General features: G+C 34.0%; 1 protein-coding gene across 2 annotated transcripts in view; it reads right to left on the bottom strand.

Moving 5' to 3' along the window:
• The window catches only part of LOC106056439 (uncharacterized), a 12,467-nt gene extending 11,127 nt beyond the window's left edge, over positions 1 to 1,340 (bottom strand). The window contains exon 1 of one of the 2 annotated variants that reach the window (XM_056026816.1): positions 1,248 to 1,340. The gene's annotated coding sequence lies outside the window, so the exon portion shown is untranslated. Of the gene's footprint in view, positions 1 to 836; positions 1,225 to 1,247 lie in introns of those variants that run through there. The other variant, XM_056026817.1, reaches the window with a different exon arrangement.
• Positions 1,341 to 15,457: the final 14,117 nt, after the last annotated feature.

Raw genomic sequence — 15,457 nt, 5'->3', positions numbered from 1 at the left:
CAGGAATCGTCTTAAAACTGAACAAGAGCAAAACTGAACAAAGCTATCACATGTGGTGTCAGAACAAAACTGAACAAATCTATCACATGTGGTGTCAGAGCAGAACTGAACAAATCTATCACATGTGGTGTCAGAACAAAACTGAACAAATCTATCACATGTGGTGTCAGAGCAAAACTGAACAAATCTATCACATGTGGTGTCAGAACAAAACTGAACAAATCTATCACATGTGGTGTCAGAGCAAACTGAACAAATCTATCACATGTGGTGTCAGAACAAAACTGAACAAATCTATCACATGTGGTGTCAGATCAAACTGAACAAATCTATCACATGTGGTGTCAGAACAAAACTGAACAAATCTATCACATGTGGTGTCAGAACAAAACTGAACAAATCTATCACATGTGGTGTCAGAGCAGAATTGAACAAATCTATCACATGTGGTGTCAGAGCAAAATTGAACAAATCTATCACATGTGGTGTCAGAGCAAAACTGAACAAATCTATCACATGTGGTTTGAAGGAAAATTAAAGTAAAAACAGGGGTAGCAGAAGTTAAAGTGAAATATCAACATATCCACTTTAAAGTGAACGAGTGTATTGACCTATTTGTATTACTATTAGTGCTACAATTTATCACGTCAATTTGGTGCAAATAAAAAATCATATCATTGTATTCGTTATATAAGTTGAGGACTTTAGTTTTAATTGTCTCCCTATGTAACTAATATGTAACTAATGCATGATAGCAGTTAAAAAGAAAATCTGACAATTCAAAGGTTAGAGTGCCTAACTTTAAAATTCTAATATATTAATAATAAAAGACTTACATGTAGAGTTTATTGCTTCTGCAATTTTATCTCAGATATTACATTTTCTTCCTTAATTTTTATGCTTAGAATGTCCGTTTCTTAAAATCTGTTTATTTTTATTTTTTATTTTTTAGATGTCCGCTTAGTTTTCTAAGTATTTGGTGTTCTATACAGTCCGCACTATTGAAAACTTCTGCTTCGTCGTTAGACATAACATTCTCTAAGACATCTCGAATACTGTCATAGATTATTTTGCTGGCTTCAATAATTACAAGCTGTAATATTGAAACTTGTATACATGTTTCTACTAACAAAGCAAAACGTTTCATAAACATAACCTATAAAAGTGTAACACATATGTTACTATGTGTGTCTATTGTTCCTTCATGTGATTATGTGTATGTATTAAAGTTGAAATGGCATACTTACATACTATACAGCTATAGATGACACACTATAAGAAAGAATGTGTCAAAAATGTATACATGCCTGGCTAGGTTAAGTTTAGTGAACGGAAAGTCCCGCTGTTAATATTACTTCACGGGGGAGATATGTCACTATTTATAGACCTAGAACATTTTTTTTCCATTAGCAGAAACGTAGACAAACATGGTTTTAATATTCCACTATCAGAGGCTATTATATAAGTGTCCGAAATGCATAAGTGGGAGAATGTAATTGGTTTAAATCTTTACTGTATAAATAAGGTTAAGGTATAACTATATAAATATTTTTAAAGACTCAAATTAAAGGCAACTTTTTTTTCCACTTTAACTATATTTGATACCAAAAAATATTTAAAAATAAATCTTCAAAAAAAAATTGCTTATATTGAGTAAATGGATCCTAGATCGCTTGTTTGTTGTCGGAGGTGCTTGATTTTTACGCACAGATTTGCCCTTCGACTATTGTTGTTCATAATTGTTTTTATTTAGTGCAACTTTCATGCATATAGCAAACTCAATGCGTTATGGTCCGATTACTATTGTGAACCAGGGAAGGGGGCGGAGGAGAGGTATCTGGGAGAAGGGGCCAGTACTTTCTTTTAAAAAGCAGTTTAACTAATAGTTGCTATGTTGCTTTAATTAAACTTGATGTCACGAGCCACCAATGATTGAGGACTAATATGACCACCACTGAGCTATAGAAGTGTTTATTAAAATAAAAGTTTTTATGTTTATCTTTTATTAGTTTCAAATTTGAGCCATCGAACTTATCTCTGCATAAGGTTTATCTCCCCTTGGCTTTACAACTAGTTGATAAAATATTTTTCTTTTGATTCCTGTGTTGTCATCAACAATAAACAATTATACAAAGTTTAAACTTGACCCCATGATAGAAAGTGGGAGAAATATCGTGGACATGATACGAACTAGACAGAGTTGATATAAGCTTTGTAAACTGCAAACAAAAAAAAAACGGAAGAAATAGAACTACCCATTTAGAACCATATATCTAAATACTGTATTTTTTTCCCCCTTTTCTATATCAAACAAAATTAATTAATTATTACTAGTTAATAAATTAATTGGTTAATTTCTCATTAATATGTGTTTTATTAGGAATCATAAATAATTGTCCAATCCTTGCCTTAAAAAGACGGCCCCACACATGACATGGGTAGACTGGGTCTACTGCAAATAGGCCTGCTTCCTCTCTCAGCCTTTTGTTGGCCTTTTGTTGACTCTGCGTTTCTCATGCTGGCCGTTCTTCTTTGCTTTTTACCTTGAGACTCCGACTTCCACGTTTAATGCCAGGAGGAGCGATCGAGAGCTAGTGTTTCCCAGACGTGAATATCAATATCAGACTCCTTTAAGGAGCTGTTAAGGAAGTCGTTGTAGCGTTTGTGTTGACCGCCATGAGAGCAACTTCCCCATAAAGAAGTCGTTAGCCTACGGATTACATGCCCCACCTATCGAAATAGGCATCTTTTTGGGATCAATAATGATGTATGACCATGAAGATGTATACATTTATATGAAAGTAATATATAATAATGATGTATATTCAATAACTAAAGAAAAGTCAATAAAATGATATATCTTTCAGGATATTGTTTTTTTTATGTCCTATGCATATTGATTTGAGTTTGTATCATAACCAGAGCAATTAGAAAAATATTAAAATATTAAACTGCACAGAACTTTATGTAATATACATTATAATACAAATTTCTAAATTAAAACTAAGGCATTGCGCCTGTCTTCAACAAGATTTTTCTCTGGGTTTCAAATATTTGTTCCGCAACCTTCGTGAGAGCCCTCCAGCTGTCTATTTCAGAAACTGTTTGCAACAGAAAATATTTTTAGAAACCTTGTCTTTGTGCTTATTATGTATGGTCACATCCTGCGTGATGTAAGTAACAAGATTCTAAATATAATTAGTATTTACTATGTTAGAATTATATTAATTGCTTTTAAAAAGGTAACACGGAGCCTTTCTACCGTCGTCCAGAGACTAACCCCTCACCACCTTCAACAAAAGTAATTGGACCATAACGTGGTGAAAATGTTATAAGCATGGAACTCAGACAGACAACATGCTACACCACTTTCAAGAAGAACATTAAGACCTATCTGTTTAAAACTTTTTTTAGATTAACTGTCATTTGGGCTTCCGTGTCTGTGTTTGTAATGTTATTACAGCGCCTTGAGCCTAAATTTTGTTTGTTAACAGCGCTTTATAAATAAAATTATTATTATTATTATTAAGTTGCCCTAAACAACAACAAATAATAAACATGTTTTCATCGCATAAATGTATTATTTTTAGTCTATTAATTGGTAAATAATAATTAATGTAGTTTCACTCCATACAAGATATTTTATTTTTTTTAAAGAATATTATATTTTATTTTTTTAGTCTATTGATTGATAAATAATAATTGATGCAGTCTCACTCCATACAAGATATTTTGTTGTTTTTTTAAAAGGATTTTATATTTTAATTTGTTTCATTTTAGTTTGAGTGTCCAAAATGATTGGGAAACACTGCATTAGAACATGGCCGGGTATAACCATGGTGGAACAGTTAGAAGAAAGGGCACTTAGTCGTAAACTCCTTTGGATTCTGTGTTTGAGAATAGTTGATTCGCTCCTGCATATATTGTTATACCTTTTACGCCAACGTCAGTTGGCTAGCAAAGGGGTGAGTTAAAGTGTGTGTAAAATATTAAATTACTTTATCTTTCAATTTTTTATAAAATGAGTGATTTGTATTTTTTTTTTCGAACATGTTTGAGATTTCTAACAAATATATCCGAATATTGGACGACTTTTACAAGGGAAACAATCGATAGAATTGAAACAACATATTTTTGCAAGAACTACACAACGATTGATAAATGACTTTATCGTGACACACAATAATACAAGAAATAAAATAATATAAGACATGTAAATATAATCTGTTAACTATTTTTTTTGTACTAACGTCATATAGTTGTAGTTACATTAGTTCTTTCTAAATAACATACAATAAAAAGGGTTCAATACGGCATCATTTCATGCTTAAATTCATTCACCAGACTGCATAATTTACTGTTCAAACAAGGAAAGAATAAATAAAAGACAATAATACTACTGACACTGGCGAGTTGCATTCTGGCGCAGCCGCTTTGACGCGTGAGTTGAGCCGTTTTGGAGCGCGAGCGTTTCTAGTGATAGCTTATAAAACAAAAAATGCATTATAAACATTGTGTCTTTTCACTATACTGTACTATAGTATTGTTATAACCTTGCCATGCACATCGCCATCCAAGGCAGTGCAGAAGGTGCGCACTATTAGAGACTAGACTAAGAAGGATGTTGACATTAGAAGGAAGAAAACACGTTCCGCCCAAGTCTAGAGCTGATGAAGAGGCTGTATTCAAGGCAGACGTTGTCTGATGTATGTGTGATGTCCTCCTGTAAATAAATATCGTTCCCTCGTAGAGCTGCCTCCTTCAGTAAGTACAGTATGTAAGAAATACATTTCCACATCTTTCCCGAAAAAATGGTTTAAATCATTTTGACTCTATGTTTTTCATGAACACGGAAAATGTATGGTTATCTAGTCGTGTTGTATGTGATCCGGAGTAGTTGTCACGATGGTCCCGGGTTCAATCCTGTTCACCACTATCACCTGCCATCTTATTGGAGGTTTGGGACTAGAATGTAATCATTTAAAACTATGAGGAAACATCCAGTACATGTAAAACATACAAACTAGAAAATGTCATATTTGTACCCGATACAGTAATATTGACATGCTTCACCCATGTTCGTATCTTTAAGGTGAAGTGTGCGAAACGAACAGGATGGCCTTCATTTCTTTTTTTCTTTTTTTTTTTTTAGGTAGAATACTTTAAATAATTGATTTTCGTGAGTGCTACAATCGAAATTGATTTTATTCCATCGTTATTTCATCTTTCTTTTTTGGACAATATTGAAATCCAACACGTACTATAATGTTAGGTACATAGCAAAAACAATATACACAACAACTTTAAATCCTAAGTCAAATGGATAAAATAACTAGTTTTTTTTTTACATACAAAATACGTTTACAACCAAACATACATTTATACATATATATGTATCATTCTTTTGAAAGACATACTAAAACGATTTGATTGCAACATTTCGCGTCGAAACACTCCACGCCAAAGGTTGCACAAAAACGACCATCGCTCCAAAACGGCTGCGGTGAAATTTCAACCTTCGAGTTTTTGAAACATTTTTTTATATCTTCTGGAGTCCAAAAAGTTCTTTGAAGATTTTTAGAAACTTGCTGCTTATGGTGATATAAATGAAAAAGTCTGTAGCTGCGTGAAGCTGACATAGCAGCTTGCTAATATCATAGAAAAGGCTGTACAAATCCCCAGAAGTCAAGTTAGTAAACTCACAGTATTTCAGAAGATAGATGCCAGGAGTCGAGATCAGAATCGTCGCCAAACATATAGAAAAAAGGATCTTCATTCCTTTCAGACTTTTTATTTTCTTGCTGCTCGTCCTCGTGGAAAAACTGAGCTTCCGCTGGAAAAGTTTAAACAGTACAAGGAGACTGCAGGCAATGAGGATCAAAGGGATAAATGTTGAGAACACATTCCCTGGCACGTTCATGTAGGTAGATACAGACACTTTATTAGCCTTAAAAAACTGAGTCTCGACTGGGACTATGAGAGTTGTGTTCAACACTGGGCTGTATATCCACTTGTGTTCCAAGATGAACAGCGCTGGGGACAGGAATACGATGGGGAAAACATAAATGAAGATCAACAACTTTTTGATTCTGGAGAAAGTGAAAAGCCTTGAAGCGTGGAAAGGTAGACACACTGCGATGACACGCTCAACGGCTATGGTCGTCACGTGACACACGTTGATGGAGACGATCATGGTGCGAGGTACGTTGAAATAAATCGCCGTGAACGCGCCGACTCGAAGGGCAGCTGCGACATCAATGTATTTAAGTATATCCCCAAAGGACATTATTGCGTGCAGCAAGGTCAGTAACATTTCCACCACTACCAGCGATGTCAGGAACATGATGTTTGGTTCCTTGTAGCCGTATCTTCTTAAGACTAACAAGTTGATGAAGTTCCCGGCGAAGCTGATGAAGCATAACGTCGGGACCGCGAAGACGTTGATGATGTTGCGAATGCTGGACGAGATGCTTCCGAAACTGTCACTGGCAGCGATTGGAGTCACATTGGAGATGGAAACAGACAAGTTGACGGAATTAAAACTTTGATTGTACAATAAATACAGTGTCTCCATCTTGGAATTATTTGTTATCCTTCACTATAAAATGTAAGAGTGTAATTTATATACGTTTTAAAAAGATTTTAAGGTTTATGTTTTGAACATTTTGCCTTGAAGTGTAAGACAGAATTGTGCTCGAGACCACGCGGTTACGTAGCCAAACTGTTTATTCCACTCAGCCTGGTATTTATTTCAAGCAAAACATTTAGACGACTATGCAATTATTACAACCATTTATTTATATGAAATTACTAGATCAATTAGTCTCTTCTACCGTCTACGAAATTGACTTCTAAATTACACATAATTAAACATTCGAAAGTTAAATTTTTTCAAACGATAAAATATGCAATTAAATATTCAACTATCTGTTTAAAACTGGTATTCAGTCGCAGAGTTATAACCGTACCTCTATTTAACTCGTTTCTTCTTGGTGGGTGGGATGGATGTGATTCTCGAAAACAGCTCTAACGATTTTCATATAATTTGACAGTTGCTGTATATCGTTGGGAAACGAATCATAAACTGGTTGCCCACACCGGGAGAATACTAGCCAAATAAAAAGAAACAAAAAAATTGGCTAAAGAACGAGAAAATAGTTCTCTTGAACACACCCTACGTCTTCGGGTAGTCCCGCTTGTGTCATGTAGTCATTATTGAATAATTAATGCTCAGAGCCATTTTGTGCACCGTCTTCTAAGTCTAGATCTAAATGCTAATTATTTACATTTCATAAAGTATAGGAGATCTCTACATTCGCAAAACCAGCTTTCTTTCTCGGCTGTTGGGGTGGGAGATGTGATAGGGTAAAAAAAATTCCATCTTTTTTTTAAAATATTCATTACTTTATGGTAGAACAATAATCGTTAAATAAGTTGTATCATGGAGATGTTTACGTTATTTATTTAGAGTTTATTGTAATGATTTTCTTCATCTTTTTCAGCAACTCCTAGATCATTGCGTTAAAACTTAAATCTTTAGTGTTATCTATCGTGTTTATAATAATTATCAATTTAATAAGAAAATGTCCAAACAAACAAATATTTTAATGTCATATATATATATATATATATATATATATATATATATATATGCACATATATAGATATGCACATATATATATGCACTATTTGTAAGTATAAATTGGCACAGATTGTCTCCTGTCTATATTTCTATAAGGTGTATGTCATATTGTTAATCGAGGTATTTATTTCTTTATCAACTTTACTAAATCTAGATAGTGGTAACTGTAAGTAAATACCGTAGCCACATCTTTTTAGTCTTCAGATACTGATACATATATTAATTGGATAAAATTAAACTAACCTACAACGGATGGTTCAAATAATGTTATAGTAAATACAGAACACGACAGTAACAACAAATCTCATAGACTAATATAAATCCTGTAAGCAATCTTCACTCTCTTTGCTTTATATTTAATATCTTTTTTTAGTCATTGAGGTTTGGGACTAAACATATAGATTTTTTTATTCCACATTGCAAATGACACATACTCAATACATGCATATTACAATTTTAATTGATAGATTCTAAAATATTCACTTGGCAAAATAGAAAATAATAATAAATCAATAAATATGAAATAAATGGTGGCACTCGAGAAGTAATATTTACAGAAGTCTGCTAACTGGACAGATCCATCGATTTTATTTTTAGAATGTGTACTCAGTTTATGAAGCAAAATAATAGATCTTACTCTAGCGTAGATCATAACATTACAATTAACTTCCCCTAAATTCCAATGCTCAAAATAAATGTTGATGTCAAACCTTTGAGGTTTTATAAATAGTAGTGTATAACCAAAAATATATAATATTTCTATATATTTATACATCATTAGTTGCCTCGGTGAACAGACACTCTAATTCATGTGAATTACAGTAGCTTCTGTCAATACTGAAACGGGGGTGTCTAAACCAATGTTCTTTCCCCCACCCCCCTTTTTTTTCCTTTCACACACACACGAAAAAATGTTTCTAAACATTGTGTGTCTGCTAATTATACAAGCTCGTTTATCTTTAATGATCGCAGCAAAGGTTATTTCATGAAATGTATTAAAAACCCCATATGAATAGAGAAATATTGGTTATTTTTTCAAAGGTAAAAATACAAGTATTTCATTAGCTGTTCAAACAACGCAACTATTTGAGATCGAACAAAACGTTATAATTACCTATAGCCCTGTACCTCTGATTTATCACCATGTTCTTTAGTTCACATTGGACAAGCGGTGGGGCGGCCAAGTAGATACTTCAAAGTCGGTCAATTCCCTAACCCTTCGTCTTTCCATCTACTTACGATATTCAGATTTCTTTAGATGTTCTTAAGTTATTCTTAACCTTTTTCAAATGCTTAATCTTAGATTGAGAAAGAAGGGAGGTAATACGGTATAGAAATATGTGACAATATTATTTTGTATTATGTACAATTAATATGTTTTAAATCATAACTTACTCTTTTAATAATTTATGCAACTTCAACACATTTATATATAATTGAATACATTTTTTTTCATGATCATTTATAAGCCTGTCAAATAATAATTTGTATATAATTATGTGAATGATCATCAGAATTGTAACTTCGTTTTAAATCGTTACTATAGTGTACAACAGTGATGCCCAAAATACAACCCGCGGGCCAGATCCGGCCCGCAAAGTGGTTCCATCCGGCCCGCCAAAACGTTGGCACAAAGTGTAGAAAACCAAAAAAAAAATAATGTTGAAAGATGTATCTTTACCTACGTTAGGGTACTCATTTTTTCTGTAATGGGTTGGTATCATGACCTTTAGTAACATTTGCGTGTTTATGAAATGGGACTCTGAAATGAGAATCTACCAGGAAAAGTGAACGTATCTTTACTTTTTGTGTGTGTAACATGATGATACGCTAACATGTTTGTTTCATAAGGAAAATGTGGCTGTCGAAAAAAACAAAATATAAATGGCATTATAAAACAAACATGTCGGCATTCTTGATTTGAGCCGCGAATAAAAGATTGTTAAACTACGGGTACTAGATCCACGGGTTTCTAATCTAATAGTTTCAGGTTAATTATGTTTAGTTTTTTTTCTCTTTATGTTGATGTGGCCCGCGACTCGAATGTCGGAAATAAAATGGCCCGCAAGTCGATCAAGGTTGGGCATCGCTGGTGTACAATATATGTAAGTCACTCACCACAAACGCAACATTAACATATATTCATCTTATTAAGTACTTGAATGATAGATTGACAGTTAACAAAATCATTAGTCAGATGATTCTTCAATAACGTCGTTTAGGCCACACATATTCTGAACCACATTTTCTGAACAATCTGTTCATTAAATATACATGGATTTTAACAATGTACTAATACTACCATTGGGGGAGCTGTGGATGAGTGGTTAAGCGCTTGGCTTTTGAACCCGGGATCCTGGGTTCGAATCTCGTTGAAAACTGAAAATAAAATTTCGGGATCCTTAGGGCTCCCCTGAGTCCATTAAACTCTAATGGGTACCTAACTTTAGTTGGATAAATTAAAAGCTATTATATAATACTTTTTAACCGTTGGCAGATGAACTTAACATCATCTCCTCCATAGATCGTAAAGTCTGAAAGGGAAACTTTACTTTTTTAATAATAAGATCATTAATAAATTACAGAACTCTGTGGTGTCATATCGATAAATAGATATTTATACATTTATAGTGGCTACTAGTTTGTAGTTCATAATTTATGATATCCATGCTGGAAATATTGAACCTGCCCTTATAGCTCCCTGAGAGTACAGCTTCGAGGCCGGTTCTGAGTTTTTGTTTTCTCACAAACATTATTACAAATCTTATGCTCATAACATGCTCAGTCTTATCACTTTGTGGACCAGTGGAAAGAAGGGGTCTCTGAATGTGTTTTGCCACTGATTAATTCTAGTACGTATAAAAAAGATGGTTGCATTTTTTCAGTGTTTACATTTTTTTCGAACGACATACTGAGCATTATCCAGTATTTTATAATTTAGTACATTTTCCTTGCAAAAAAAAAATACTAATTAATTTCGACTTTTTAATTAATTAATTGTTTTTCTTGTTATTGATTCATATTTTGTAAACCACAATAAATAATTGTGCAAAGTTTCAACTTGATACGAGAATGGGAAGTGGGAGAGACGAAATGGACAACGTTTTTACCAGACAGACGGACGGACGAACTGAATTGATATAAGCTTGTTAAAAAAAAAAGAAAAGAAAACGAGTCGTCTTAGTTTGTGTCCAAGGTTACTATCATCCTTAAGCACTTATCCAAAGGAATTTTGTGTATTTATTTTACAGAAATGTTTTATTTCTTTTTTTTAGGATTTGAATAAGAGTTTGACCCTTTACAAAGCAATTTGATTAATTAGATATTCATTATAACACATCAATTAAGCCAGGTTCACATTCACTTTCACCTATCATTTGGTCTGCTGGACCGCTGGGGCACCACACAAGATCTGTCAACCTTCTTTCTCCATTCTTCTCTGTCATTTGTCTTTCATAGAATTTCATTCTGATGTCCTTTCTGAAAATATTGATACCTGCCTTTTTACCTATCTGGGTGGACCACTTCGGGGTCCGATTTTGAGTTTGTGTTTCCACACAAACTGTCTTTGTAACCTTGTTAAATGTTAATTTCCCCACATTAATTTACTGGGCACAAGGGTTTCCTAAAAATTCTAAAGATCAATTATCGAAAGCGGGACCCTCTGCTTGGAAGCTAAACGCTCTACTACTCAGCGCTTGGCTTCTGCACCTTGGGTTCTGGGTTCGAATCTCAGTGATCACTGGGATCTTGTATTTTGGGATTTTTAGGACGTCCCTAAGTCCACCCAGCTCAAATAGGTACCTGACGTTAGTTGAGGAAAATAAAGGCGGTTGGTCGTGTGTTGGCCACCTAACATCCTGCTCGTTAACCATTGGCCAAAGAAACAGATGACCTTAACATCATCTGCCCTATAGTTTGCAAGGTCTGAAAGGGAACTTAATTTTGTTGTTGTTTTTTCACCCACCGCGCTCATTGAATCAGTTATTCATAATTAAAAATGGTTTGAATGAAAGTTTAACGAAAATTGAAGTTTACATCGATTTAGTTATCATTGAAAGGAAAAGCCCGGAGAGTATTTCAAATAAGATTTAATCTTCTTCAGATTTCTTTTTTTTTTGCTTCTTAAATAAATACAATAGAAATTTATTTTTTTTTTTAATTTCTTTAACATGTGATAATTTTTTTATTTCAGGAGAAAGTTCTTGACTCATCGTGTAAAAAACAGAGACTCTCACAATGTAAAAAAATATTTTTGTATAAACTCTTACAAGTGTGGTGAACAAGGCGATGTCCAGTTGTGACCGAAAATAAAGTGGCCAAGAGAAAAAAACTCTTTTATGTGCCACCATGGATCTGAACTCAGCTCTGACATCCACATAATATGACATGTGCGATCTATGATCCTCTAGTTCTTGACTTCATATCACACAGAGAGACATTCAAAAGTTATTTTACTGGATATATATATTCCAGGACTTTATAGTCTAGACCATAGATTCTATGCGGAAAAATAAGGTATTGTCTTTGATTTCAAAGATTTATGATGAGTGCCTTTTTCATCTGACCAGGTAGACTCTAATGTGAACTACATATTTTGAGACGTTGTCCGCTGAGGTTTTATTAATTTGTCTCTGGGTCTCATATGTTTGTCTTTCAACTTTCATTAGAGCTCTCCAGCTGTCTCATTCAGAGGCTACCTGCTGCGAACAAATATTTCTAGAAAAGAACTTGTATTTGCACTCATTCTGTACGGTCACGTGATACGTGATGTACGCAACAATAGAGTGTAAATATGATTAGTGTTTGCTATTTTATATTTGTATTAAATTCATTGACTTTGTATTTCTATTTCATATTGTTAAATGACTCATCAACTAGTGACCACTGTACCTGTTACTGCATCTACGTCTCTCAACTTCTCATATATTATGTCATATATTAAAAGACGACACATTGACATCTCCTTTTATTTTAAACGTACTGCTATTGAAAGGAAAAGACTCTCATAAGTCCATATGTTTTCTTGAAGTTTTATTGGATGTAAACTCTACAATGTGTACTGTACATACACTAAACATTTACTTTTTTAAGTGGAAGATGTCCACTGATGGTCTGTCTCGGGAAAAAATGGAAAGAATTTACCCACACTATACGTTTAATGTATAATATAAGTAAAGTTTACACTTATAAAATTTAACTATAAGTACGTATGCATATTTCATTTGTGCTGTTAACACAATCCTGTAGCAAAATCAACGACTCATTATCGGCACCATATTGTAATCGTCACATTAACCATCAGCACAGTCAAGATTATTATGCCATGAAGACAGTGAGAAACTAAAATGTTTAAATTAAAAAAAAAAATTACATTTACTAGAGTCGTAACTAGAGCATTGAAATAGTAATATCAAAATATACATTACTCCAGAAGTCACCTGCTAAGCGAATACCAGTAGTATCTCTCAATAGTTACCTTAACAAAAGTCTCGCTCATTAAAATATGTACAGGATACACGTTACTGATAAACAGTTAAGTCTGAGGTCACACTATTTAAATATCCTGCAAAGCAGTTTAATACATTTGCTAGAATTTAATTGAATTATAAAATGTATATGTTTATATGGCACCATCGCAGTCTGTGCAAGGGGAACATGACTCATTAGAGATCTTCAACAAACTGTACAATATTTACCCATTACAGAGGCTTCCACAAACACTACTATATTTACCCATTACAGAGGCTTCCACAAACACTACAATATTTACCCATTACAGAGGCTTCCACAAACACTACAATATTTACCCATTACAGAGGCTTCCACAAACACTACAATATTTACCCATTACAGAGGCTTCCACAAATACTACAATATTTACCCATTACATAGGCTTCTACAAACACTACAATATTTACCCATTACATAGGCTTCCACAAACACTACAATATTTACTCATTACATAGGCTTCTAAAAATACTACAATATTTACTCATTAGAGGGGCCTCCAAAAACCTTAAAAATGTATCCATTTGAGGGGCCTCCACAAACACTAATATTTAAATAGCTCCTCCTTCGTGATCGAAGATCTTATGAACTCAAAGATGACTGTAATGTCCAATCCTTGCTTTAAAAAGCCGGCCGCAAACGTGTCATGCGTGGGTTAGGTCAGTTCTTCTCTCAGCTTTCCGTTGGTTTGGCGCTCTTTCGCACTTGTCACTCTTCTTGCTTTATATCTCGCCATGATGAGCGATCGATTTACCCATTAAAGGGACCTCCACAAACCTTAAAAAAAATGTATCCATTAGAGGGACCTCCACAAACAGAACGATATTCACCCATTAGATGAGCCTCCACAAACACAACGATATTCACCCATTAGAGGAGCCTCCACAAACACAATGATATCTATCTAATATAGGCCTCCACAATCACAACAGTATTTACCCAGTAGTGGAGCCTCCACAAACACAATGATATCTATCTAATATAGGCCTCCACAATCACAACAGTATTTACCCAGTAGTGGAGCCTCCACAAACACAACGATATTTATTTAATAGAGGCCTCCACAAACACAACGATATTTATTTAATAGAGGCCTCCACAAACACAACGATATTTATCTAATAGAGGCCTCCACAAACACAACGATATTTATCTAATAGAGGCCACCACAAACACAGCGATATTCACCCATTAGAGGAGCCTCCACAAACACAACGATATTTATCTAATAAAGGCCTCCACAAGCATAAAGACATTTATCTAATAGAGGCCTCCGCAAACACAATAACATTTATCTAATAGAGGCCTCCACAAACACTAAAATATTTACCCTTAAATGGGCCTCCATAAATACAACAATATCTAGTCTTCAAACAAAATATGCCTAAATAACATACAACATACAGTATACTTATCTTCCCAGATCTCATTGATATATACTAGAGAAGGGGGGCAGGGGAAAACTACTCTGTCGTCATGGTGAACTAAAAAGTTGAGAAACGCCGCTGTAGCACATGGTCAGAGAAGAACGTTTAATTAATTATTAAGAAAAAGTACAATAATAATACAAATAGCAGGAACAAAATAGTTTTGCAGAAACTAAAAAATTATAGAGATTTAAATTCATCGTTACACACAATTACAAATCATGAGCATATGACCTAATTGTTACATATGAAAATTATTAATCTTGATTACTGATAATTTTATTTTAATAGTCTTATTAAGAGAAAATGAAACAGTGTACTTCATGCACACAATAGACCAGTTGTTTGTCAGAGAGTAGACAATGGATATAGTCGTTATTCTGGCACCAATGTCATTCATTTAACTGCTGGATACTTTGAAGCATTCCAACAACTTCTAATTTAATTATTTAACTTCTGAATAAAAAAAAAGACAAAAAGAAAAAAAAAACAACGGAAAAAGCTAAAACAATTTTACTGTTCCATATTTTTCTAATAAGTTATAATAGATTTGGACTCTTCATAATATATATATATACTTAGAGGTTTCGGTAACTGCTAGCAAAATCTATTTTATTTAGGCCACTTAAAAGGGAAAAATCCGCTATTAGTTTATGTGATGTGTCTGTCTGACTTTCCTTCTCAGATCTAAGAGACTAGAGAAAATATATTGAAAATATAATATAATGAAGGCGCGGTGGCTGAGCTTAGCATCCGAACCGGGGGTCCCTTGTTCGAATTCTGGCGAAGACAGCTCTAATAGCGGTTGGTCGTTGTGCTAGCCTCAAGACACAGAAACAGATGACCTTTACATCATCTACCCTTTAGATTGCAAGAT

Source organism: Biomphalaria glabrata, chromosome 4 (genome assembly GCF_947242115.1).
Source record: "Biomphalaria glabrata chromosome 4, xgBioGlab47.1, whole genome shotgun sequence".
NCBI lineage: Eukaryota > Metazoa > Mollusca > Gastropoda > Planorbidae > Biomphalaria > Biomphalaria glabrata.
Note: the sequence above shows the minus strand (reverse complement) of the source record. Positions and strands in the feature narration are given on the sequence as shown.